The sequence below is a fragment of the Peromyscus californicus genome, unplaced genomic scaffold (genome assembly GCF_007827085.1).
Source record: "Peromyscus californicus insignis strain IS unplaced genomic scaffold, ASM782708v3 Scaffold_6__1_contigs__length_162567912, whole genome shotgun sequence".
Classification (NCBI taxonomy): Eukaryota; Metazoa; Chordata; class Mammalia; order Rodentia; family Cricetidae; genus Peromyscus; species Peromyscus californicus.
In genome coordinates this window covers 113,385,434-113,413,033 of record NW_026294584.1, presented here as the reverse complement: position 1 = coordinate 113,413,033, position 27,600 = coordinate 113,385,434, and the positions used below count along the sequence as shown (strand labels likewise).

The 27,600-nt window shown below is 41.3% G+C and overlaps 1 protein-coding gene and 1 long non-coding RNA gene across 2 annotated transcripts in view; one reads left to right on the top strand and one right to left on the bottom strand.

Annotated features, from left to right (window-relative positions):
- The window catches only part of Mdfic2 (MyoD family inhibitor domain containing 2), a 111,935-nt gene that overhangs the window by 64,735 nt on the left and 19,600 nt on the right, over positions 1–27,600 (top strand). The gene's annotated exons all lie outside the window — the stretch shown is intronic.
- The window catches only part of LOC128099834 (uncharacterized), a 64,485-nt gene continuing 62,438 nt past the window's right edge, over positions 25,554–27,600 (bottom strand). Inside the window, exon 5 of the long non-coding RNA XR_008214563.1 lies at positions 25,554–27,384. This is a non-coding gene — a long non-coding RNA (uncharacterized LOC128099834). The remainder of the gene's footprint in view (positions 27,385–27,600) is intronic.

The window sequence follows — 27,600 nt, the reverse complement described above, 5'->3', positions numbered from 1 at the left end:
ACAAGGATAGCTACAAGACAGGAGTAAGTTTCATGAGATGTCATACTTAGCAGGGACTCAACGCCTATACCCTCTTGTCTCTTCAGCACACTGAAAGGAACTGATCAAAGTCAACAGATAGATCAACCCAGGCCACGTTTCAGCGGATTTAGTCCTCTCCATGCATTCTGATCAAAGACTCAGCTTCTAATTTTGAGGCATCTTTGCAGTTTGTTTCTGGCATACCTTCACAAAACTAAACATTTCTCCTCTGGATATTTTAGGAGTCAGAAAGCAAAAGCTAAATAATTAAATTTACAGAATTCAATAAGCATAAAGCATACAGGAAGAAAATGGAGGAAGGGAAACTAATTAAGATTAACCCTCCTATGCAATTTTGTCTTTTTCCATGGGAAGTTACCTATAGTCACCCCATTTAGATAAACAGGTAAATTGTAGACTCCAGAACCAGACAAGATTCTACTTCAAACAAGGAACAATTAAATACAAAGCAACAACAGACAGCCACTCAATTGTTTTTTCCCATTGTTTCAGGATTATAAAGTCCCATTGTAAATCCTCCTATATATTTTAATGAGTTCATCCATTTTTTCTGACCAAAGGGCACATCCTGGTAAGGGAAAAACTATCTACCTATGGCTTTGTCTAACAAAAAGGCTGCAATACCACCAGCATACAAATGATCACCAATGTATATGATTCAAAGCACACTAGGCTGTGGTGATATTTGTAATCTAAGAAATAAAGCTTGTCTGAAGATCAGAGGACAGAGTTAAACACGGAGGTCAGGCAGTGGTGGCACATACTTTTAATCCTAGCACTCAGGAAGCAGAGATCCATCCGGATCTCTGTGAGTTCAAGGCCACACTGGGCTTCATGAGATTGATCCAGTCTAAGAGAGAAACAGAGCCAAGCAGTGGTGACATACACCTTCAACCCCAGTATTTGGGAAGCACACACACCAGTAATCACAGCACTAGGAAGGTTGAGATAGGAAGTAAAATGGCTGGGCAGAGAAAGGCATATAAGGTGTGAGAAGACAGGAATTAGGGAGTCTTTCAGCTGAGGACTCAGAGGCATTCAGTCTGAGGATTATGGAGACAGGATCTTCCCTTTTCTGCTGAGGAGTTGGCGAGGTGAGATGTGGCTGTGGCTTGTTTCCTCTGATCTTTCAGCATTTACCCCAACATCTGGCTCCGGGTTTTTATTACAAGACCATTTAGGATTTGTGTAACATTATGCTATGCTTTTACCTTTGAGCTTCTTCCAGTCTACATGTATGGATATTTAAACAACAAAATATTGTCTCACTAATTTTTGCTATACATAGATACAAAGTCTAATACATATGAGACATTAGGTTCAGTTCAGTGGGAGTAATTATCCTCAGTGTCTGTCCTCTAGGAATGAAAGAAGAAGAAGTATAAATGATCAACTTAACACAGCAGAGGGTTCCATAGTAAGGAAGCCTCACAGACTGAGTAAAAGTCTCACTAGAAAGAATGAGAAATAATGGTTAGTAGAGAGAGACCATGTCAGAAAAATTTGCATTATGATTTTAATTTGATTCCAACATTGAATGTGAGAGAGTACAGATATGAACATGGCTAGGCCACAGCACTCATCAATATAGCTCTGAATGTATACACACTGGTGTACTGTGCTATGGAATATTGTTCAGCAGTAAATAGTTTTAAAGATGAGACATATATATGTATATACATATATAGGCAGAGTTGAAGGACATATAAATGAGTGGTAACCAAGTTTCACAGGAGTAAGTATAACATGGCCTCTGTTACATCAAGTAATAAGAGATATTTGCTCTCTTGGATGCATGTAGAAGGTCTGGGAAAACTTGGCCCAAACTAATACCAAAGTCATCTTCCAGACAGATGGCTCTGAAGAAGAAGAGGGGGGATTGGAGATATTGTTACTTGACATACGCACAAAATTGCATCTGCCTGCTGCCTGCTTGACCAAAAGTACATTTTGCATAAATACAAATTATGTCTTAAGGCACAGGTCAAATGACTGTCATGGAGAGGAGCATGGACTTCCTCAAATTCAAATATTACTGGTTTTTGTCATTATAGCTGATGAATGAAGCTGTTCATTGAAATGAACAGCTTGCAAATGGCAGTATCTTAGTACCAACAAATGAACATGTGCATGAAGCTCTTTCAAGGCGAGTCCACTAGATGAATATAATTAACAAATACATACACAAACTCCATGTATGAATGATAAGGATCAAGAGAAGATTGGAGCTGTTTTTAAGTACAGGGAGTTTAGCTCACTGAGCATATATTTTTAGAGGTATTGTCTAGGAAAGCATCTAAAAGACAATGCTTAGGCCTGGAGATGACCAGAGCAAGTCTACTTCCGACTAAGGCTTGGCAGTCATTGCCACAGAGGAGATTATTGATAAATGGGTGAAGACACATGACCATTAGGGCAAGGGAGTCAGAAAGGCAAACAGCAAGCAGAGCTAAAACCAAGGCTCTCAAAAAGTATGTCTTCTAAGAGGTGGGGAGCAATGCATTGCTCATTCAATCAGCACCCATATTTTTCAGGAACCCTGTGCTAAATACTGCATGAGTTTGAGGGCAGAATTGTTTCTTTTTTAAAAAATGCAGAGTGTGGGGAGAAGTGGCTGGTGTGGTAAATTTTCACAGGGACTTGACATCTTTTGGAGTGTTTATATGTACTGAGCAACCATTGGCTTTGCAAGTAATATACAACCTTTAAAATAATACCTTTCTCTTTTTATTGAATTGGGATGGTTAATATGACCAAGTTGGCAGGATCCAGAATTGCTTAAGAGATGAAACTCTGGGCATCCTTGTGAGGGACTCCTTTAGGTTAGGTGTGCTTTGGGGGACTCTAGGTTGAATTAATTAAAGTGACATGACTCGACATAACTTTGAGTGGCATAATGTCATGGGCTGGTGTCCTGGAGTGAAGAAAAAGGAGAAGTGAGCTGAGCACTAGCAGTCATGGCTCCCTGCTTCTTGACTGTGGATACAATGTCACTCATGGCTTCAAGAGCCTGCTGCCTTGACTCTTGTATCATATTGGACTGCGCCTGAAAACTGTGAGCCAAAATAAGCTCTTCCTCCCTTATTTTGTCCAATAATTATCGTATCAGCAGAAAAGTAATTATATGAATAAAGGAGGCTCAGTAAGACAATACCATTTAGGAAGGTCAAGCATTGTATTTGGGTGCCAACATGGCCTCTCTAAAGTGGCCAAAGAAGTATCTAGAAGGGGAGAAAGACCTTCCATAATACAGATAAGGAAGAGGGGGGACTCATTGGCCATGTCCTAGAAGATGAAAATTGGTTTAAAAAAAATCACTGATTTGGGTGATCAGAGCCATGTAATCATTGATTCATTTCTTCAACACTTGTTAAATACCTATCATGTATTAGCTTCAACGTTTTGGAAGATCAGTTTCATTTAGGTGGGAAGGAAGGCCAGTTGTGAAGGCTTAAAGACCAAGTGGATACTGAAATAAAATAGAATGTGTGAAGGACTCCTCTGAGGATATCACAGTAAAAGTGTCGTCCAATAATGATCTTCAGACTGTGCGTCTAGAGGGAGGAGGGAGTCAAGAGAGAGCTGCTGGTTTGGGGTGGGTAAATACTGGATGATGAAAATTTTTAGTAGTAGATCGAAGAGGTGGTGAATAAACCATGGGTGAAGGTTCACCTTTAAGGAAGATGCTCTGCTCTTCTGAAAAGGATGGAAGGAAGAAATTCTATCCATGCAAGAGTGCAAAGAAATTCAACTCTTTGTGTGAGTGGCATGACAGGAAGCTATAGCCATGAGACTCCAGCACACGGGACAATTAGCTCCCAACCCCAACTCTGCCTCAGAGGCACCCCACATTTCTAAATCGTGATATCTGGTATGCATAAACTGACCAAATAGAGCAGCAAACCCACAGGTTTCCTCAGGATGAAGATGCCCAGGTATACTATATGACAGAGAATCACAAGATTTGATGCCCTTATTCCAGCAGTTCTCAACCTGTGGGTCTCAACCCCTCTGGGTGTCAAACAACCCTTTCACTGGGGTCACCTAAGACCATCGGAAACAACAGCTATTTACAGGACAATTCATAACTGTAGCAAACTTACAGTTATGACTTCAACCAAATAATTTTATGGTTGGGAGCGGGGAGTTACCACAACTGAGGAACTGTGTTAAGGGGTTGGCAGCATTAGGAAGGTTGAGAAACACTGCCTTATCTGTCCCCATCTAGAAACTATTTGGCCAAAGCTAAAGACAGATACTAACCCCTTTTGGCACTCACTCATAAGTGGATATTAAGTATAAAATAAAGGATAATGAGGTTACACTCAACAGCTCCAGAGAGGCTAAGTAACAAGAAGGACCCTAAGAAGGACAAATGGATTTCCCTGGGAAGGGGAAATAGATGAGATCTCCTGGGTAAACTGGGGTAGGGGTGAGGATGGGGAGATGGGAACATGAGGGATTGGGAAGGTTGGGGGCAGGGTGGAGGGATAGAGTAGATGTCTTGATGGGGGACATTTTGGGCTTAGGGAGAAACCTGATGCCAGGGAAACTCCCAGGAATCCATAAGGATGATCCCAGCTGAGACTCCTAGCAATAGGGGAGGGGGTGCCTAACTGGTCATCCCCTGTAACCAGTTTGCTGACTAACCTAGTTGCTATCAATGAGCCTTTATCCAGTAACTGATGGAAGCAGGTGCAGAGATCCATGGCCAAGCACTGGGCTGATCTCCATGAGTACTGTTGAAGAGAGGGAGAAGGGATTGTAGGAGCCATGGAGGTCAAGGTCATGGCAGGGAACCCACAGAGACAGCTCACCTGAGCTCCTGGGAGCTCATGACTGTGGACCTACACCTAGGGAGCCTGCATGGGACCGTGCTAGGTCCTCTGCATGTGTGTGACAGTTGTGTAGCTTGGTCTGTTTATGGGGCTCCTAGCAGTGGGATCAAGACCTGTCCCTGGTGCTTGAGCTGGCTTTTGGGAACCTGTTTCCCATGCTGGGTTACCTCACCCAGCCTTTATGCAGGGGGGAGGAGCTTGGTTCTGTCTCAACTTGATGTGCCCTGCTTCTTTGTCGCCTGTGGGAGGCCCGCCCCTTTGAACAGAGAGCTAAGACTGAGGAGGAATGGATTGGGGCTGGGGCAGAGGAGAGGCAGGGGGAGGGAACAGGACGTGAGGATGGAGGGGAAACTGTGATCTGGATGTAAAATAAATGAAAAAAAAATAATAAATACAAAATTTTAAAAAGATCTTAAACATTCATGGTCAATGTTGGATGACTCCAAATGAAATCTATTAACCGGTGTGTGCAAGGTGTTTGTTTATGGTCCGACATGTGAGTATGACTGCATGTTTGCTACAGGATAAGGGTGGAGGTCAGTGCTCAGGGAGGGCCTCTGGCTCTCATCCTCATTTCCTACTTTGCTTGAGAGAGGGTCTCCAACTATTTTCTGCTGTATATACCAGGCTAGCTGGCCCACATCTTCTAGGAGGCCTGACTCTGTTGCCCATCTCATAGTAGGAAACTAGGACCTGATTTATGTGGGTTCTGGGAATTCAAACTCATTGCTGCATACTTGCACGGCAAGTGTTTTGTTTTTTGTTTTTTTTTTTGAAATAAATTTTAATGTTTACTTATTTTTGATATTATACTAGAATTATAATATTTCTCCCTTTTCTTTCCTCCTTTCAGATCTTCCCACATATCCCTTCCCATTCTCCTTCATGGCCTCTTTTTTCTCTATTATTGCATGCATACATATCTATATATCCCCTAAATGAAGCCTGTTTGGTTTGTATGTTACCTGTACATATGCTCTTGGGACTTACCATATGTTATTTTTATGTGTATAAGTGTTTTGCCTACACATATGTAAGTGGACTTTATACATGCCTGGTGGAGGTCAGAAGAGGTCATCTGATCTCCTGAAAGTAGAATTACAGATGATTTCAAGCTGCCGGATGAACCCAGGGCATCTGGAAGTAGACTCAGTACTTGAAACCACTAAGCCATCTTTCTAGCCCCTAGAACAATCTAAACCAAAGGATAAATCACACAGGAAGTGGAAATGTTCCAGTTCAATAACTGGAGGAGAGGTCATGAGATAGACTGGCAACCTTCAAGAGTTTGTGCGGCAGTGTCTCCTATATCCATAGAGGCCCCAAACTCACGATGGAGTCAAGTATGATCTCGAACTTCTGATTCCCCAGTTTTTACCTCCCAAGGGCCATAATTACAGGTGTGCTCAGTTTACGCAGTGCTCCGAGTTTCCCTCATGCTAAGCAAGAGCTCCACCCACTGAGCAAATCCCCAGCCTCAAGATCACAGGTCTTGATGCCTTGATATTATTTTCCTCTTCTCCCTTGTGGGAAGTCTCAAGATCAATGCTTTTGGCTTAGCTCCTCAGCAAGGTTCCCAGTCTCATGAGTAGTGGTGTGAACACAGCAACAAGCAACATGTGGGAGGTAATCATGACAACAGGGGTACAGATGAGACACTGGCTGCGATTTTATACCTTATAATAACAGTCACAATAATAGCTATGTTGTGCATCCAACGCCCTTTAAATGCATTAACATTTCACACTGTGCACGTCCGCCCAGAGCAGATCAATATTTACTCTTCCAAGTATGTCGAATATACAATTGGGGCACCTCGGGGTGAAAACGTCACCCTGCCAGTGTCACTGCAATAGCCTCAGAACTTGGAAATCACATCTCCCAATTCATTATGTCACAATAATAAAGTGACCCTTGCCTGTCAAACACATTCATTAGTAGTGAGGCAGGAGCTGGGCAGAAGGAGCAGACAATACTGCTCTGGGGAGTTACAACACTAAATAGCCATCATGAAAACATGACTGCTGAAGACAGAGCATCAGCCCTGGAAGGAAAAAGTCACATGCACACACATAAATACACAAACACGTGGGTATATGGGCACATTCATGCTCACACATAGAATAGCATAAGAACTTGTTTTTGTGACTTCTGACTCGAGTTATTTCATTGCCACTAATTCTCTCCCTTCATCTCATATTAGTGAGTGCTTCACTGACGAGGCAAAGTGAACTGATTTAGCAACTAAGCTGGCAAGGGCCCTGAACACGATTAGGTCAGGGGCACCCAAACCGGGCCAGAGAGCTCCTCAGGCCATCAGATGGAATCTTCCAAGACAACTCCCAAGTCACTCACACACTTCAGAGTTTGCACCTTCTCTTGCACATTTTGAAGATAACAGCAATATACTTGTGATGGACTACACCTGGGGTGTAGTTTCGGCATGGGCTCCCTCTCCACTTTGACTCTGGCTGGTTTCTGGAGCTCTAGGGGTGGGGCTCAACTCAGAGAGAGAGAAAGGGAGGGAGGAAGGGAGGGAGAATCTCAGTTGGCACTGACAGTCCGGAAAGACCTTTGGGGAGGGAGGGTTGGCTGCCTCACTAACTAGGTCCTCTGGGTATGTAAGCCACAGAACCAGCAGCCCGCATCTTAGGGGATCATGTACCTGCCTTGCTATTCTCTTCTCTTGCCATGTTCATGGTTTTCTGGTGCTGTTTTCTTCAACAAAACTTCTTTCCTCTTGCCAATTTGTGCCTTTCAGTAAGTACGTAATACACCCGATTCTTCTACTATTTAATCTAATGGGAACCATAGTGTAGAAGTGTGGTCAACAAGACTGGTTTGACATCAGTTTATACCTAACAGATTTTTGTGAAAAGTATTTTTATTGCTATGCTAAGAGTGGCAAGGATCTTATACGTTAGCCTATGGAATGAAAAGAACTATATTGGGTTTTGTTGAACTATGTTTAATTTCTTAGAAGAAGTGAAATAGTCTTCGTCCAACACAGTCCATAGCACCCATGAATGTAAGATAAAGTCAGCCTAGTGAGCAGCTTTTGTGCCTGACAGCACAGATTCCAACCCTAGCCTCGTCATTTTTAATTCTATCTTAAGTGTATGTCACCAACTCCAAGAGGTCCAACTTCTTAACCATTAAAAAGTGGATGACAATGATAGAATTTACCACAGATCATTTCCTCTAGTATAAAATACATCATGTAAGTATTAAATATTTCATTATAGTTCTATAATGAATACCCAATATACATCCTTGATTAGTGCATAATTAAATATAGTCAAAATAAACATGTAATCAGTCTGAGTGATTGACAGTGTCTGTGATAAATAATAACTCCTGAATTTTACGAACTTACTTTAAAAAAAAAGGCTAATGTCTAACTACTAAAAATTCTATGCAATTGGAAGTCCTAGGTGACTTCCCAGGGACTTAGAGACCAAGGCTTTTGTTTCCTGTGGCCCTGGCATCTCTAGAGTCCTCCTCAGTTTTCTCTGTGTGCTCTGCCTTCAGGTGGCCATCAAATACAGAATGTAAAGAACTATGTGGCATTGTGTAAGACCTAGCATGGAATGATATATATCATGTCTGCCACATCCTTTTGGCCAAAGCAACTCACATGTCTCAGTACAGTGCAAGAAAGCTGGAATCTGTTGTTTAGGCATGTGGCTAGAGGGGGAAATGGTCTCAGCTAGATACATACACCGCCAGTCTCTGTGAGCAAAGCGTAACAGAAATATGAGTAATTCATATCTATATACTTGAGACATTGGATATACCATGTACTCACTAGGCATCTTTCTGCACATGCATTGTTCTTGACACTGTTTGACAATGAGGTTATTAACCTATTCACCTCCTTGGAAGGATTTTCCCTCACACAGGCATTCAATAATGCTGATAATTACAATAAAATAAAAGTTGTAAAATGTTAACGCATTTTTAAAGAGTCTTCTTTCTACTTTAGCTTGTCTGGGTGTTCTACAGGGGACCCCACAACCTCAGTTATGGCATTTATTATCCAGAATTCCCAGTATCTCTTCCCTGGATTCTGCTACTGAATAGATGGTATTTTAAAACTGACTTGTCATGTATTTGTGTTTCTCCTTACACAGAACGGTTTCTTCTAATACAGTAGTCAATACTCAATATCATGGACCAAAGATACTAAGGAATTTTGAGATAGAATCCAAACTGTACATTTTAGAAAGTAGAGAAAGCCTGAACATCAATGAAACTTTTAAATCAGTAATTAAAAAATATCACGAAAGAAATTTATGTTTTCCTTTGTAATAGCTTCTGCTTTTATTTTTTCTTATTGTGCTTGATTTTGTTTTCACTTAATTCACCTATAAAAAGACACAGGCTAACAGTTTTCAACACTGAGCATCATACTTAGAAAAACAAATTTAAGGGGCCTTCAACATTTCGCTTGATTTCAGTAACAAGAGATTGGAAACTTTTTTCATTTATATTATACATAAGGCTAGAAAAAGACATAGAACTTCCAACAATTGTGCCAGGGAATCCTTCCCATAACTTTTGTGTTATGTTTAAAAACCTATCTAAGCCGGAGAGATGGCTCAGCAGTTAGGAGCCCTTGCTGCTCCTGTAAAAGACAGAGGTTCAATTCCCAGCACTCACATGGTGGTTCACAACCTTCTGTAACTACAGTTTCAAAAGAATTTGGGGCCTTCTTCTGGCTTCCAAGGGCACTGCACACATGTAGTGCATATATATATATATGACATAAATACATAAAATAAAAATAAGGAAATCTCAAAAATTAAATAAATAAAAATATATCTAAAACTCTATGCACAAAGGATAATCTTTTAGTGGCTCAGAATTAGTCATGGGACATGCAATTCCTAGGAGTGTTAGAAAAGAATACTTATAATGAAGAGGATAGGATAGGTTACTTTTAAAATTAATCTTTGATTGTTCTGCTCAAGATTTTCCACTTACAATGAGATACAAAATAGAGTGATGACATGTTTTCTGCAGCTTTGGGCACTATTGCCCTGTCTTTGTTGATATTAAAGTATCTTAGTTAAGAGTAATGAAGGCCACAGTTAACACCTTTCTCAGTTCTAAATATTGAAATATTCAGTACTTGCTATTCATGGCTAGCACAAGGTAGTTGAAGGGTAACAGCGACCTATTCCAATATGAAATTATTAAAATTTCTCATTTGTATAGTACTAACCACGTTACTCTTTTACCATTGTTGTTAACATCTATTCCTTGACAGCTAAGATATCTTTCCTGTCTGAGCCATTTGACAGGTGAGGATAGCAATTATCTTCAGACCACAGAGTTTTGTACACATGATAGAAAGCTGTAGAACCCTGATGTCTAACTAACATTACACTCTGGAAGAGAGCTAAGGGTCCACATTACCATTCCCTTAGAGCTGCTTTCTTTCCCTATCCATCCAACTCTGTCTTTTAGTCTTGCATTCTGCTGGAATCATTCCAGCAAAAGCCATCCATACCTATGCATTGTTATATTCAATGGCTTATTTTCCATCTCAAAAGCCACTCAGTTCTTTGGGTAAGAAGAGGCAGGAAACAAAGAGAATAAGAAAAAGAGACAGCCTGATATAACAGCAGTCTGTGAGAGGTAAAAATAGTATCCAGTAAAGCCTGTGATTGGCCTACAGAGCAATTTGGAAATAAGGACAGTTAAGTAAAATGATGATGTCCACTCTACTTCACTCTAACCCCTGCCCCAGAGTGGATTTCCTAAGACCCTGCTTTATTACTGCTTAAAGCTTCTATTTGGGCATCTAAATAGGGAACAAAGAATTTGGATATAGTTAAGTCTGTAAATATTTCATGAAATAGTAGGCGAACTATTGACAGCTGTCTTTCTTCAAACTTCTCTGTTAGGTGGGGTACTGCAACTAATGGATAGGAACGACTGTTATTTTTAGAGAGGGGGAGGGAGGGAGAGAGTGAGAAGGAGAGGGAGGGAAACAGAGAGAATGCATTTTTGGGTAAGTTGGGGGTGGAGGTAAATGAGTGAGTGTCACAGTGCATGTGTGGAGGTCACAAGACAACTATTTGGGCTTTGGTTCTCTCCTTGGCACACGACACACTCCAGTGTAGCTGGTCAGAGCCTTCCAACCAATTCTCCTTCCTCAGCCACCCATCTCTCAAGCCACATTCTGGGATGGTAAATGCATAATGCCACCACATGCAGCTCTTTATGTGAGTCCCAGCTATCAAATTTAGGCCATCAGACTCGAATACCTGGCGCTTTTACTCACCAAGCCATCTCCCCAGCCCACGGTGGTTCATTTATTAAGAAGTGAACTTTCATCAGTCCTAAAGCATGTCTGTCATATTTTCCAATATGGAGATGAAGAGTAGGGTGGTTGGCTTCCCTCCTTCCATATTCCTTTTAATCTTATAAACATCACATCCAAAGACACATTGCTGGATGGTGAGGGATCATATCTTTGATACCAAGATTTTCAAGTCCTAGGAGGCCAGCACTCTTTCCACTCGCAACATTTGTCTAAATGGAGCTCATTAAAATTTATTTCAACAATACTAGTGTCTATTTTAAACTGAAGAATAGAACTTGTAAGGAAAATAAATCTAAAGTGCTTGTGTTCTTAGCACTAAAATATATTTTCACTCCATTACTTCACCTTCTTGGTTCAAGATACATTAAGCTTCTTTTTATCCAGAGGGAAAACATTTTTCTTTTTCAAATGTTGTACAGAACGCTTAGAATGAAGGCCAGTGAGATGGCTCAGCTGGGAAAAGACACTTGCTGATCCAGCCTGATGATGAGCTAAATCCCCAGAACCCAGAATAAAGGAGGAAGAAGAGAAGTTACTCCACAAAGTTGTCCTCTGACCTCCAACATGAACACAGAGCATAGGTTCACACACACACACACACACACACACACACACACACACACACACACACACACACAATTAAAGTTCAAAAAGACAAACTTGCAAGTTATGTTTCTGTCACTTTTTGTGCATTTATGTCTTACATGTGTATGTGCACAGATATACCATTGTAGTGCCTATGTATACGTATGTGGGGCCCAGAACTGGATATGGGGTATTTTCCTTTAATCACTCTCCACCCTGATGCTGTTGTTATATGGAATATGCACTGTACATCTCTCTATATGTGCACATGTGTGCAAGAGCTTGTGCCCTTCTGCACACCTGTAGAGACTAGAGTTCAACTTCAGGCTATTTTCTTTAGTGTGTTGAGTCAGGATCTCTTTGCTGAATATGTCCAGATCGACTAGGGTAGTCAGCCAGTAAGCTCCTGGGATCGGCCTGTCTCTGTCCCTTGGGGTTACAGATGCTCACAGCCAGGGCCAGCTTTCTATGGGTGCCAGGAAACCATACTAGGTGGCAACCTAAGCTGCCCTATCTCCCCCACCTTACTGTCTAAGTCAGGGTCTCCCTCTGACCTAGAACTTCCTGTGTCTACTAAATTGGCCCACCAGGGTGACACCCCCTGGGACTTGTGCATCTCTGCCCATCCCCCAAACCCCAGGCCCTGGGGTTCCACACACACACATCTGTGGCTTGTCTTTATGAGGGCTCTTGGAATCTGAATGGGGGTCCTCATGCTTGCACAGCACGTGCTTTGCCCAGAGAGCGGTCTTCCCAGCCCTGGCATCTTCACTTTCACAGAGAAGAGGATTTTGCAGCAGATAGGAAGCACCAAAACAGTACACACTGACTCGAAGAATAAAAAATTTGCAGAGGAACAAAAGGCTGGGCGGTAGATATCTGATTTACAGTGTTGGGGAGATAAAGAACACTGTAGGAAAGACGGGTGTGAGTAACAATGCATTGTTAGCTGAGTCGTGACACCCCCATTCTAGTGACACCTCCAGCAGCAGAACTCTGAAAATGAGTCCCTTACACTGCTTTCAAGGTGGGAGGAAGACAGATAATTATAATTCTTACACATCGACGAGAACTCAAGAGAATCTGGGGGAAAGTTTATTGAAAAACATATTAACGTATCAGTATTATAAATTACTTTCTCTTATTAAACTAAAAAACAGAATTCTCTTTTGTAGGCTATCATCATTGTACAGAAAGGTGTACATTTAAAAAAAAAAAGACACCTGCTTTGAAAATCCTTTTCTTACATTAAAAAAAAAAAAATGCCTATCTTGTGTTTATTCTGTAACTCTTCCAGCACCCTAGAAATAGCAAAGTCTAGTTTCCAAACAGCTTTGCCCTCCATTGTCTTCAGTGAACCTATCAGCATTGTCTGTCACCTATTGAAAAATCCCCGTGGAAACCTGATACTTAGTCAAAACACGGATCTGTTTCCCCTCCCTTCGCAAAAGTAAAAGAAGATTAAATGCCATGTTTTCATTTCATGTACTTCAGCCATCTCCTTTCTTTTTTGGATGGTTAAGCGTGGGGGTGAGGGGAAATAATTATAGAGATGTTGTCAAGAGCATGCTTTTAATCGAGACCGAAACTGGAAGCAGCGTTTTTCTAGGTGAACATAGAAATGGACAGAACACAAAGGGTGGATTTGGTTGATGTTTAACTCCACTGGTCTCAGAGGGTGGATTTCTGCATGCTGAGAAAGTGTTCTAACTGACCCCATTACTGCCTCTGGCACTCAGGGTAGCAAAAGGACAGCTGCAGAGTGAGACACTTAGCGAGTAACGCGGAAATTATAGTGTTGTGTTAAATGCATCTTCTGTAGGGAGCTTTCTTGTCTTCAGATAACACGGTCTTAAAGCGCTTCGATGAAATAATATAAGGGTTGCATCTCTCTCTCTCTCTCTCTCTCTCTCTCTCTCTCTCTCTCTCTCTCTCTCTCTCTCTTTCTCTGGTAGCACCTTTTAAAAATCTTGTGTGTTGTCTATGACACATGTGTGGGTGTATGACACATGTGTGCACAGGTACACACATGATGTGATACATGAGTAGCAGTCAGAACCAGGAGTGTCAATTCTCCCTACACCTTTTGGTTTAGGTAGAGTCTCTTTGTTTTCTGTAACATATGCCAGGAAAGGAGGTCTAGACTCACAGCCTTCTGGGGTGCATGTGCCTCTGCCTTAGGTTTCCCTGTATGTGTACAAGGATGACAGATGACAGGCTACACCCAGCTTTCCACAGGTTCTGGGAATTTAAACTTGAGTCATCACACTGGGGGTGGCCAGTGCTTTACCTACTAAGCTATCTCCCCAGCCATTAGCAGTGCCTTTCATGGCAAATGGAGCCCGCTTCCACCAGGATTGACAGAAGAGGTGAAAGAACACAGGCAGAGGGCATCATTAGCTGAGCAAGCCACCATCTTCACCACGATGCCGGGTCTACGTGTCCTCTGCGGCAGTGTGTGTGCTCAATTAAGATTGCGATTTTGTTTTTTGTGCTTGTCTTGCCTTTCCCACAATGTTTACTCTGACAAAGAATAAAGATTAATACACAGGAGGAAAAACGTGAAGATTCCGTTCCCACTGTAGACAGCTTAGCAGGTTACAGTCAAAAGGGAAAGAGAACCCCCAGTTAGAGGGGAAGTGGGAAGGGAACATGGAAAGTCAGACTGAAGGCTGGGCATGACGGCACATGGCACAAACCCAAATTCTTGAGCTTGCTCAAGAATTCACAGCCAAGAGTCAAACCTAGTTCGTTCTGACCTCAGTCACAGCTCCTGTTGCACCTCTATCTGCACAGAGCCCTTGAAATGAACTGTGGTCCACCCAGAGCACGAGGATAACACACACCCAATATTGGGCCCAGGGAAGCCCAAAATGGGGAGGTTGAGGCAGGAGGATTCGAAGTTTAAAGCTAGCCTGGCAACTTAACAAGACTCTGTTGGAAAACAAACTTAAAACTAGCTAGTGATGCAGCTTAGTGGCAGAGACGCGATGACCCTGGGTTTGATCTTCAACACTGCCAAAACACTTGAAAAGTGAGACTGATAAAGAACATCCAGAGAAAGAAGTCAGTTAAGGGTGAAGGAGTAGCCTAAAGGACCTACTAGAGAGAAATCCTCCTCTGAAAAACACCATCAAAATCACCCTAAGCAACATGCAGTGAAGTGGTGTGTGAATGATGCTGCTAGTCCTGTCCTGGGACACTCCTAAAATCGAGTGACAGCCAATACAATGAAGTTTCTCAGGCTTCTGTTTGGGAGCTAAGCCTGTGACAGGGCACCTGAAAACAACCTGTAAAGTCATTGCAACAACCCAAAGCAAAATACCTTGTCAACAATTCCTCATCTTGTAGGAGGAAGAGGAGACCATTTTTCAGAATTGAGATACTACACTTCTTCACTGAAATCTAGAAAGCATTGTCATTCAGGGAAGATGGAAACATCCTCAAATCAAACTCAGACTCTTAGTTTATTTTAAGAGCCCTGTGCAAAAATGGATGGAGTAAGAGCCGGGACTCTGAGGTCAGAACAGACTAGGCTTGAATCTTGCCTGTGAATCCTTGAGCAGGCTGCTTTATCTGAGTTCCAGTTTCCTTGTGGCTTCAAACAGGAGCTTGGAGAAGAAAACTTAGTAGAAGGGTTTCCTCCACTTATTGACCTCTCACTGAAAGCTGAAACAGATGGCTGAGGCTTGGCTGGAAGGTTTGCCAGGTATTCTTGACTGTTTAGTGTCCTTAATACCCAAAGGCTACACCAACTCCATCTTTATGGAATCAGAAACTCATCCGAAGGCAAAACACAGTAATCTAGGTGCAGTGATCTCTTTCAACAAATATGCTTGGTCATTCCAGTGGATCTAAAATTTGAGGGACCCTGCTCTAGGCATTGAAGACTAAGAGCCTGGTTGGCCCATGCCAATGTGAGTGTAAATTGACATTCAACTTTCAATCACCTGGGATGGGGTGCCTCCCAGAGTGACCTTGACAACAGCAAAGCCAATTGCTTAATAACAGTGATTTCTGACAACTTACCCAACTGTCTAAGAGAGAGCAAAACAATACTCTCTCCATCTGCCGTGATTATTGAGTAAGGGTCATCTAGTGTGTTCATACTTCTTTGCAACGAACTACAGAAATGATTCTCCAAGGCATAGTCTACTTGTTTGTATCACCAAGGAACAACTTAAAACACATTGCTGGTTAGATTCAGGTTTAAAGATCCCATTAGCTAAGCGACAAGGAAGTTTGGGTGGCCCAGGAAATCCTGCAGTATCATTCCTTTGGAGTTCCCATTACTGTTCTCAGCCTTTTGAGCATCTGCAAATGCATTTGGCATTGCGCTAAAGCGAAATCAATCCACACTGAGCAGTTGTAAAGAATGGCTGGATTGAAGTGCTACCCTCTGAAGTCCTAATCTAGAAGCACACAGACACCAGCAAAACCACACGATCGGTTACTTAAACTGACATAAAATGCTTCATTTCCACTTAACTCATTTCAGAAAATTTAAAGTAGTGACAAGCTCAATGGTGAAGTCAAGTCCACTAGCTCAACCTCTACGGCAAAAGCTAATTTCAGAAGAAGAATACCTAGACTTCCCAAGAGTCTCCAGTTGCCAAGAGGAGCTCCACAGGGTTTTATCCAAACCTGCCCTTCTCCTACATTAGATTTGCAGAGGAATCAGTAACCAGGACTTCCTGGAGTGAGGGAGACAGAACAAGCAAAGTCTAAAGACAGAACAGAAGAAATCTAAAGCAAAGAGGGCAGGGTAATGATGCTGCTAACATCACCTTCTGTTTCTTTCGAAGCAGGCCAGAGCCTGAGTTCTCACCACCAGGTTCTGGAAGTTCAGCCAGCTTCCGTCGTTCCTTTATATGCCAGCCTGATTGAGAGTCTTAGGGGGGATCAGGTGAGTCATCTACCCAGCTGATGGGATAAAGCCCAACAGCTATCATCTAATTTTGAAGTGCCCTGTACGTACCATCAGAAAATAGCCTTAATAAAGAGAGCTAGACATAACCATATGCATCATAGTCCCAAGGACTGGGACAACAGTCAAACCTACTTAACTCTCATCATATAAGGTCTATTTGACTGTCCTCTCTACCCTTTCATTTGAACGGGCCTCAGTGGGGAATTCAGATCAGGTATTAGTCATGAAGGAGAATTATATTGGTTGACAAAAATCAGGGTAGAGGTGGCATGAAAGGCATGCCTGTGAGAAGTATGACCTGTGGATGTGTTGGCCAGTTTTAAACAGCCCAAGGTGTCCCCAAAGTCAGCCATCCATCTTTGTATCGTCTGTATATATCCTAGCGGGTGAGAGGGGGAACAGTGGCCTCCAAATACCAAAATTCTGATTGTTCCTCGAACCTGCCTAGTTTAGGAACCAGTAATGAATAAAGCTTGGTAGTCTACTCCCCATGATGCATTTTCCTCACTAGGGAAATGGAGTCCATAATAACTTCCTCATTATGTTATTGTGAAGATTCAATGAGAATTCACTTAACGTGCTTAGCCAAAGCCCCTCATAGTGTGAAGTGTGAGCTGGCTATCATTATTTTTTATTATTATAACAGATTCGAAAGAGCTGAATGAATGGAAAGTTAGGTGGGTGTGGGGGAGAAGAAAGAACCTAGCATTTAGAGTTCATTGCACATCTAAAATACTACAATTCTGTTCAATTTCCAAAGAATTTCATGGCTAAACACTTTACATCTGAAAGTGTTTTATTAGCAGTGCTATGCCGGCTATTACTGTGCCTGTTTGGGGGACAATATAATCTAGAAGATGGCCTAGAGGCCTGAGAACCAGGACTCACAGCTCCAGTTCTTACTCTCTGATGGTAAGCAGATAGGCGTCCACTGGCATTCAACCCTTATGTTGGACACTCTACCAAGCTCAGACACAAGAGTGCCTGGGGCAGGGAGATGACGCCAGAGCTAGCATCTGTTGTACAAGCATGGGGGCCTGAGTTTGGGTCTCCAGCATCCAGGTAAAAAGTCGAGAGTGGTAATGCCAGTCTAACCCCAGTGCTGATGGCAGAGATAGGCAGACTCCTGGGAGCTTATGAGTCAGCCAGCCTCACAAAAGCAACAGGTCCAGGTTCAGTGAGAGACCCTGTCTCACAAAAAGAAACCAAGATGAATATCAATGAAGAAAGATATCAAACATCATCAAACTTCACAGGCATGTGTACCCATCCACATGATCGTGTACATATAACACACACACACACACACACACACACACACACACACACACACACGATGTAGCAGGAATCTTAGAAGGTCTTATTAATAAAAACAAACCTGGAGCCAGGTATTGAGGTGAACGCTGAAAGATCAGAGAAGCAGAACAAGCCACAGCTACCTCACCTTGCCAGATCCTCAGCTGATCCTGTTTCCTCAGACTGGAAGCCTCTGTGTCCTAATCCAAATGGGTCTCAGCTGAACTGCTGCTCAAAAGCCTAAAAGCTTAACCAGGCTCTAGTTCCTGGTCTTCATGCCTTAAATACCTTTCTGCCTCCTGCCATTACTTCCTGGGATTAAAGGCGTGAGTCACCATGCTTGGCTGTTTCCAGTGTGGCCTTGAACACACATAGATCCAGGCGGATCTCTGCCTCTGGAATGCTAGGATTAAAGGCATGTGCTATCACTGTCTAGCCTCTATGTTTAATGTGGCTGTTCTGTTCTCTGACCCCAGATAAGTTTATTAGAGTGCACAATATTTTGGGGAACACAATACCACCACAACACACTAAAAGAAATACCACACTATGGTTCCCTTCCCTTGTCAAGGGAACCAAATTCCAGGGAAGAATGGAAAGGAGAATTGTCTTCTTTTAAAAAAGAATGTATTTTATTTTTAATTATGTGTTTATATATAAATATATGATGATGTGAATGCAGTGCCTGTAGAGGCCAGAAGAGGGTGCCAGATCACCCCTAGAACTGGAGTTACAGCTGGTATGAACCTCTTGATGTGAGTGCTGGGAAATGAACTGGGGTCCACTGCAAGAACAGTATGCCCTCTTAGCCACCGAGTCATCTCTCCAGCCTTGAATTACCTACTTTTATTTTACTCAAGAAAGGCCACAGAGAGGTTGAAATCACCATGTGAGCCAGAAATAGATTGTATTCACCTCACATTCCCAACATGCGACAGAATTTTTAATCCCAGCTACAATAGACAAGTATTTGTTAAATAAACAATATGCCATGCTCACTGGATCTTTTTTTTTTCTGTCTGTTCGAGGCAGGAAATCACTCCATAGCTTTATTTGACGTGATACAATGTACCCAAGGCTGGCCTTGAACTTGAAGTGAACCAACAGCCCCTACCTCCCAAGTACTGGAGTTATAGGTGTGCACTCCATACCTGGCCCAATAAAGTCCTTTAAGGACCATTAGGACTTTAGTAAGCTGACAAAGGAAGAGGCCGTTGTAATCAGAGAGAATCTAATGGAAATTTGCATATCCGACAATGCAAGTGTGCCTGTGTGCTCTGTGCTGTCGGGATGGACTGCAGACAGATTGGACTGTGCTTATGAGAGCAGTGTGGGGATTGAGCATGCTGTAATCCTCTATGATTACTAGGCTGGCTGCTTCCTCACTCTGATGGTGTTGACATCTTCTGTGACTCTAAAATAGTCTTCTCATCAAAGTTACGCTTCCAGAGTCTTCTCTCAAATGTCTTAATTTTCTCTTCCTTAATTCTTTTTGAAAACATTTTTTTTTTCAGAATCAGTAAAGCATAGACACCATCAGTATTAATCTGGTGTGTGTGTGTGTGTGTGTGTGTGTGTGTGTGTGTGTGTGTGTGTGTGTATTTTGTCTAATAAAAGAAACAAGAAACCTTCTAAGAGTGAGCCATTCAGTGTTTGTGCAATGACCACTCAATTTGTCCGTCTCACTTTCTCATCTATACCATCAATGTAGCACTCCTTTGAAAGAACCCTGCCTAGAAGTGTCTCCAAGCATGTATTCAGCAAACATTTCTAAATATTTCTGTTCCAAAAGTATTTCAATTGTGTGTCATTTTGTAACAGAATATTCAGTCAAAGAATATTTTCTTGGGTTTTATTGAAAACATTTTGCATTGAAATGACTATTAAGAAAATTTGAAAACTTGGGGGCTGGAAAATTGCTCAGCAATTAAGAGCACTGCCTGCTTTTGCAGATGTCCTGGGTTCCATTCCCAGCACCCACATGGTGGCTCAAAAATGTACACAACTCCAGTTCTGGCCTCCGTGGGCAGCAGGCATACACATGGTATACATACATACACGCAGGGAAAACACTAATACACATAAAAATAAAACAAATTTCTAAAACAGAAAATTGGAAGCTTTGGAAAATGGAAAACTAAAAGCATATTAAACATGCCTGGCAGCATTTGAATAATGCAGAAAACATGTTTGAGGGTAGAGAGCTCTTTCAGCTTATAGTTTCTAGGCTACTTCTACAATGAAGAATAAAAATTAATTCAAAGTTATGTTTATATATACATCCACACACCATTCTAGTGCCAGACCCCTGTATACTTCCAGGTTCCTGAGCTGAGCCTAATCATGGTGAAAGTCGTGTGTTGAGATCTGCCATAGAACCTTTTTTTTTTTTCATTTTTTTATTAAGAAATTTTCTATTCACTTTACATACCAACCACAGATACCCCCTCTTCCCTCTTTCCACCCCTGTGCCCACAATTTCCAAATCAAGGTCTGTTGCAGGTGGGAGGGGCTTGGACCTGCCTCAGCTGAGTGTGCCAGGCTCTGCTGTAGAATCTTTAAGTTCAGTTTGTACCAACTGATGCTTCATTTCTTGTCACAGCTGCTTTATTTTCTTAAATTTTACTTTTGAGATTATAACTACAAAATTTCTAAATCCCTTTCCTCTATCCATATCACATATATATACATATATATATGTATATATATGCTCACCTTCAAATTTATGTATTCTTTTTTCACTAATTGTTATTGCATCCATATATGTACTGTATATACATATATATTCCTAAATACAAGCTGACCAGTCTGTATAATATTACCTGTATGTATGTTTTCAGATGTGACTGTTTGGCAATGGGCAACCAATCGGTGTGGTCTTCCCTGGGGAAGGACACCTCTCCCTGCTCCCGGACCCCCTCAGTTGCTTGTAGTTCTTTGTGTGGGACTAAAGGCTCACGGGCCTTTCTCCATCTACTTTGGCATGTCCATTGGTTGTCCTTGTTCAGTTCACATTTGGGCAATCATGTTGGTGAGACATTCTGGATATAGCATCTGATGTTATTAGGAGACATAACTTCCTAGGTTTTCTATTAATGAAAGTAAGAATTTAAATAATCTTTTCAAAAAACTTGTTTATGGGGCTGGAGGAATAGCTCAGCCTTTACAATTGGTTCTTGCACTTGCAGAAGATCTGAATTCTATTCTCAGCACCCATGTCTTGGGGCTTACAGCCACCTGTAACTCCAGTTCCAGGGGATCTGATACCCTCTACTGGCCTCCACACTTGCACAAAGGTGTGCATACACACAGAGAGACACACAAGCATAAATAATAATAAAATAAATGTGCTTTTAAAAATAACCATGCTTAAGATGGTGGAAAATTTTTTTCTAGTAACATAGGTTGAAATCATTATATATATATATATATATATATATATATATATATATATATATATATTCATAGAAAAGATAAGCTGATCAAGGATAAAACTAATAGGACATTATCTTCTTCCAAAGATCCCAATATCTGACCCCCCTGCCTTCAGGGTATTGTGCAAGAATGATTTGAGGACAATTATTTCTTATACAATCTAGTTTTTTTTCTTGGCTCCTTGCTTAAATTTTTTTTTAAATTTATTTTTGTAATTCAAAATATTTTCTAGGATTATGGGTATCATTTTACCAAACTTTATGCAGCAGGGTACACATTTTAAAAAATATTCCTCCAAGGTAAATATTCAGGGTCGCGACGCCAGCTTTAATTACTTAGCCTTTACTGTTAATCTCTGGAAGATGTTTATTTTTCATGTGCTCTCTACATTACTACTGCTGTCTTCTGCAGGGTTCCCCCTGGCTGGTATTGTTTTGTTGTGTTGTGTTGTGTTTCATTGACTCTAAAGCAGATTTTAATTCTGTAGTTAGACCATTGACCTCTTTGCATCCTCCTTATTTCAAGAATGCCCCTCTGGATCATTTTTCATCTCCACAGTATCTTGGTTAACTAATCCTCTTTTCTTTACAAATTTCTTCCTTGTAGCCTAGTGAGAACTGTGTATAATTCTGAGAAAATTCACTCTTTCAGCTACAACAAACAGTCTTCAGCCTGGCTAGAAAAACAAAAGCTATAGATTTCTCTTGGGCATATCAAGAAGTGACATCTCCTTTGAAAAGAAGATGGCCACCAAGCTCTCTGATTGACCCAAACTATGGCTCCTGACAGGACAAGCAAAAAAAGGTGTTTTGTCTTCCCCTCACTGAGCCAGCACAAGTGCCAGACCGACAGCTTTCTTCAGTTCCAGTGGACAGATATTTTGTGTGAATTTTTACCTAGGGTGTCCATCCCATATTTATGTATGTGGGCATTCTTCTTTTCCCGTGCTTTCACAAGTGTTTTGAAATAAAAACAGGAGAAACTATACCCAAGACTCCTAGACAATACCTTCCATTTGGAAGTCTTGACTACAATGACTATGTGGGCTATGGAAATAATTTTCCAGAAACCGTCATTATTAATAAATAGAATAAATGGACATTCTATTTAAAAGTAGACCCCCCCACACCTGAAATGGCCCAAACACTTCATAAAATTGTCCTGTTATTTTTAAGACCTAAAATTTTAGACTAACTTCGTGGTAGCTTATTTTAACACTCTAAAATCTATGCAGCAGGGCTCACCTCGACACGCTTGAATGCTGAATATTTCATGCTTGGACAAAGAGCAGACTGCAGGTCTCTCACCAAACACACTCGATACACTTGAGCATGGGTTACCAAAAAACGCTGAAGATTTTTTTCTATTTATTGTTATAGCTCAAATCCTTGTGTCTCTTGTAGGCTTTAAGTGACATAAATATGCATTTCCATCTGCACATCCTTGTCAGGAATAGTTCTACTGGGAGGTGTTATGCCACCCAAGTTCTTCCAGAATAGAGCCTGTTAATCCTGTTACCACTATAGAAACTCAGAGGAAAAGTCTACCCAGGCCACTACTGCAGCTGCTGTGGCTGTCCACATTCCAGCAACCACACCCTGGGCACCCAAAGGAAGCACAGGAAAATTCCTTAGGTAGGAGAGGATATACACTGTTGACCTTGGTCTTTTATTAAGGCCGTGGTCTCCAAACTTTTTACTGGAAATCTTGTAAATCTTTAGTGAAAAAATTGCAGGGGACAGGATGGATACTAAGCCTAAGTAATACTTATGTACAGAGAGAGAGAGAGAGAGAGAGAGAGAGAGAGAGAGAGAGAGAGAGAGAGAGAGAGAAGAGAGAGAGAAGAGAGAGGAGAGAGAAAGGAGAGAGAGAGAGAAAAAAAAGAGAGAGAGGAGAGAGAAAGGAGAGAGAAAGGAGTGAGAGAGAGAGAGAGACTGTATGTCTATGGACACAGACGTTGCCATATTAACTTGAATATACCATAAAGTATAGAAAGATTTACTATATAAAATAAATATACATTACAGGAAGTGATACTCTCTATCTTCATTGGACAGGCTTGTGCCTCCTTGTAAGCACACTTTTAACACTTTCAGACCACTGGGATAAATTTCTACAGGAAGGTCATTAAGAATATAGGTCTGAAACCCTCTGTTGGGCCTTTTCATAGATTCAGCAGCTCGCCCGATTGAATAGGAGGCACAGAAGCTGTGGCTGAGCCTGTGGTTTGCTTTCCTGTGTCCTAGAGATAAAGATTTTTTGTCAGTGTGGCTTGACTTCCGATGTCTCAAGGGCCGCTGTGTAGATCTTATGTCTACTTTATGCTTATAGAAGTCCACCGTAGGTGGATGATGATTCCATGAAGGCTTGGAAATCAATAAGAAGTCATCCAAGTCCCCAGTGGGTATGTTTGCCACCTCCCACCTCCCAAGAGCCAGGTTTTCATTTAAAGAACCCAATTAGCATCCATCCAATAAATACTTAAAACAAAAATTTATTGATCTATAAATACATAATGAGTATTTCTAAATGCCCAATCCCATGTAATTTAATAGTTTTCTAAATTACCCAGGATCTAGTTGTAGAAGAAAAATTCCACAGAAAAGCGGTGGGTATGAAAAAAATCCTTCCTACCCCTTGTAGCAGTGCAAGACTGTTTATTCAGCTGCTGGAAATTGCACACTCAAATCCAAGTTCCCTTCAAATTGATAAAAATAAATTATTGTAATGGTAAAATCTAGAATTGGCTACAGAACAAGAGAGAATTTCTTCCCTTTTATTCTTGGTATGAGCCAAAATGGACTGAATTTCTCTGGAAAGCAAACTGTATTAATCTTTTCCTATAGTCTCAAACTATAGAAACTAACAAATATGAGATAAGACTCACATGCATGACGTTTATTTCAAGAGTATTTATAACAGCAAAAATAGAAGCAACCCACATTTTATTGGATGGAGAACTGTAGTTCGTGGTATGCCACACTCGTAACAGTGTGCAATCTTTGTTTCCCCATTCTGAGTACTCTTTGTGTCCTAGGGGCTTTTCTGGTATGTAGTAATTAATTAACAGATAGGGTCTCAGAAAGGCGGCATCTTAAATGTGGAAAGACATGCATCCCTTAAGCAAGTAAACAAATAAGCAAATGTGGAAACTTAAACACTGACACAATAAAAATGGCTGATTGCAAAGTCTACTGGATTATTTCCTACAAGAGATTTTCAGCCTTGGCACTATTGATTCCTAAAGTCGCAGTCTGTAGCTTTCAGGTGGGAAATAAGGGAGCTCCTATATACAGTGCGATGTTTGACAGCTTCCCTGGCTTGTAACCATGTAATGTTAGTGAGACCAATCCTGGGCACGGCAATCAACGCTTACATTTCCAGAAGACCCTTGAGGGAGTGATGGCAAGATCTGACTCTGGGCAAAATGGAAGATTTCTTTGAGGAGATGACAGTTGAGCAAAAATTTGAGGAAGATTTTAGTAATCTTTAGGGTATAGGGAAATGGATGTAAGACAGTGATAACTTGAGTGTCATGTTCAATAATGTCACAATACATGTCCATTGAATGTTGGCTGAAACAGGAAGTGTAGCACATTGGTTAGGAGCCTCGCCTTGAAGCCTGGCTTCCTTGGTTAAAAGTCCAACTATATTACTGACAAGTGGCAACTTAGATAAGTTCTCTATAGCAGTGTGCCAGTGTAGTCATGGGTAAGTTGGGGGTGCTCTTCATAGTGTCTATCACAGGGCTTGGGGGAGCATGAGATGAAGTACTTTAGGCAAGACTCTCAGAATAATGGGTTTTTATTTATATTCATGTGTTAATTTAAGTCAGAAAATATAATACTAACTGGCTCTTCAAATATACATTAATATATTAGTATTATAATTACAATCTAATAAACATATAATAATCATTACCTAGGTAGAATATAGAAGGAATTCTAATATGTAAAAATTTGAAAATACAGTATATATTTAAAATCTAATTAACATATATGTAAACACACATACATACACACACACACACACACATATATATATATATATATATATATATATATGCCCATAAGGTATTTCCACCTTGAGGAAACAAAGAGCAGCAACAGATAAAAAATGGTAAGCATCAGAGAGCATTTTATCGTCTTTGTGTCTTCCTATATTCCTTACATTTTTACATACCAATACAAATTTTGCTTTGAGTTAAAAGTAAAAATCAGAATGTATTTTGGCCCAAAAGAACTATATGAACACCAACAAAGATCAGCTTGGATACTGAGTGGAAGACAAAGACAAGAGGGTTGAATTCAAAACACCTCCTTCAGGGATGAGTCTATTGTCACCTGAAAGTTGAGAGACCCATTTTGCTTTTGTTCCTCAGCTGTTCAATCAGCTGAAAAGCAGGTGACACATACTTGCTGCCAGACACTATGCTGGGACCCTCCCTATGAAAAGAGTGTGCACATGCATCCCTCAGGAATCACCACAGAAAGGGAAGAGGAAACATCCATGATAATCATAGCACCAGAAACTCAGAAAGAACTACGATGAGGATTTCAACCCAACTTTTCAGAGTTTCCATTGGGATTGGACAGCAGGTTCAGGGCAGCTTCCCAGACTAGGCTTGAGTTTGCAAAAGCCAATCATTAGTTATCCAGCTCGCCTTAAACAGACATCTAAGGTGTGTCCTAACCACACACCAGCAAGATCAGCTGCCTTGAAGAGCTGGCAGGGATGAAAAGAGTCATTCCGCAAGACAGTCCAACTTCTGATCAGCATATCTGGGGACTATAGTTTGGGTGACAATGGGAACTAGAGGCACACAAGGTGCACGCTGCAGCTCCGCCTTTCACTAGCTGTGTACCTGGGAGGACCTGCTAGTACCCTCACCTGCCTCCTCACCCACAGGCAGTGACAGCCCTCTACCAGACTTCTGTGAGCTGGACATGTGATAGTGTACCTGAGAAACCTTAACCCACAATCAAGTACTTGGGATGAGTAAGCTGATACAGCTTTAACATAGTAGAAGATGTTTTCGGGAGAGCTTGATCGTTTAACATTTATTTTAAACACTAATAGTGAGAAACCCAACTGTATATGATACACTGCTCATGCTTGAGTTTATAGCCTGATTGACTAACACTAATAGTGAGAAACCCAACTGTATATGATACACTGCTCATGCTTGAGTTTATAGCCTGATTGACTTGATTCATTTTTTTCAGAGCCCTAAACTCATTAGCCACCCAGTACATGGATCTATAAAAGCTGCTCACTGTGTTTTTTTTTTCCTTGGGTAACATCATCTTTATTTCCTGAGACACTTCTTTTAAACATTAAACTGAAGGTAAGTGCATAAAAATGAAATGGGGACTCATAATTGCAAACTGTTTTCATGTCGGAAGAAGATTCAAATGCCTCTTAGGTCTGCATTGCTCCTTGTTACCGGCTCAGAACCTGGCTATAAAAGTACATCATGTAGCCAAGGTCTGCCTGCAGGGCAACGTGTGGCCGTGAGCAGAAATGCGAGGGAATTGCCTATGGCAGTTAGGTGGAAAAAGAAAAGAAGCCACAGAAAACAGCAACTCCAAACGGACAGAGGCCCCAAACTGGAAGTTGGCAATTGTTGGGAGAGCCCAGGAAGGGACCATTGCAACCTTCTCCACTCCACTCTCTCTCAACTCTTAATCCCTTTCACCTTGAACAGTCACTGCTATTATTTCTGGGAAATAATACACTTCTGCATTTTTTCCCTCACATTTTCAACAAGATTCACTAAGGCTGATTGAAAGGACTTAAAATGTCATCTCGTCAGGGCCCTTGATAAACTTGTCATCTTACGTCTCTGGGGCTGAGGCGCTGGGGAAGACAACCCAAAGTAACAGTGTAGAAAACAGCTGCTTTTACTGCAAAGTCTTCAAAGGCTGTGAGAAAATTACAGAGGGAAAAAAAAGTCAGCTACACGTGTCTCACTTATTCTGCCCCAAAGTTAGATTGACTGAACCCAAGGCTTTGCCTTATCCAATCCAGCAGCCAACAAGCCTTCAAATAATTGCTTACACCCATTCACTTCAAACAGGGGAGACTTCTATAGGAAGCTCCTTGTGCCTCGGTTCCACAATCAAAACCAAAAATAGTTT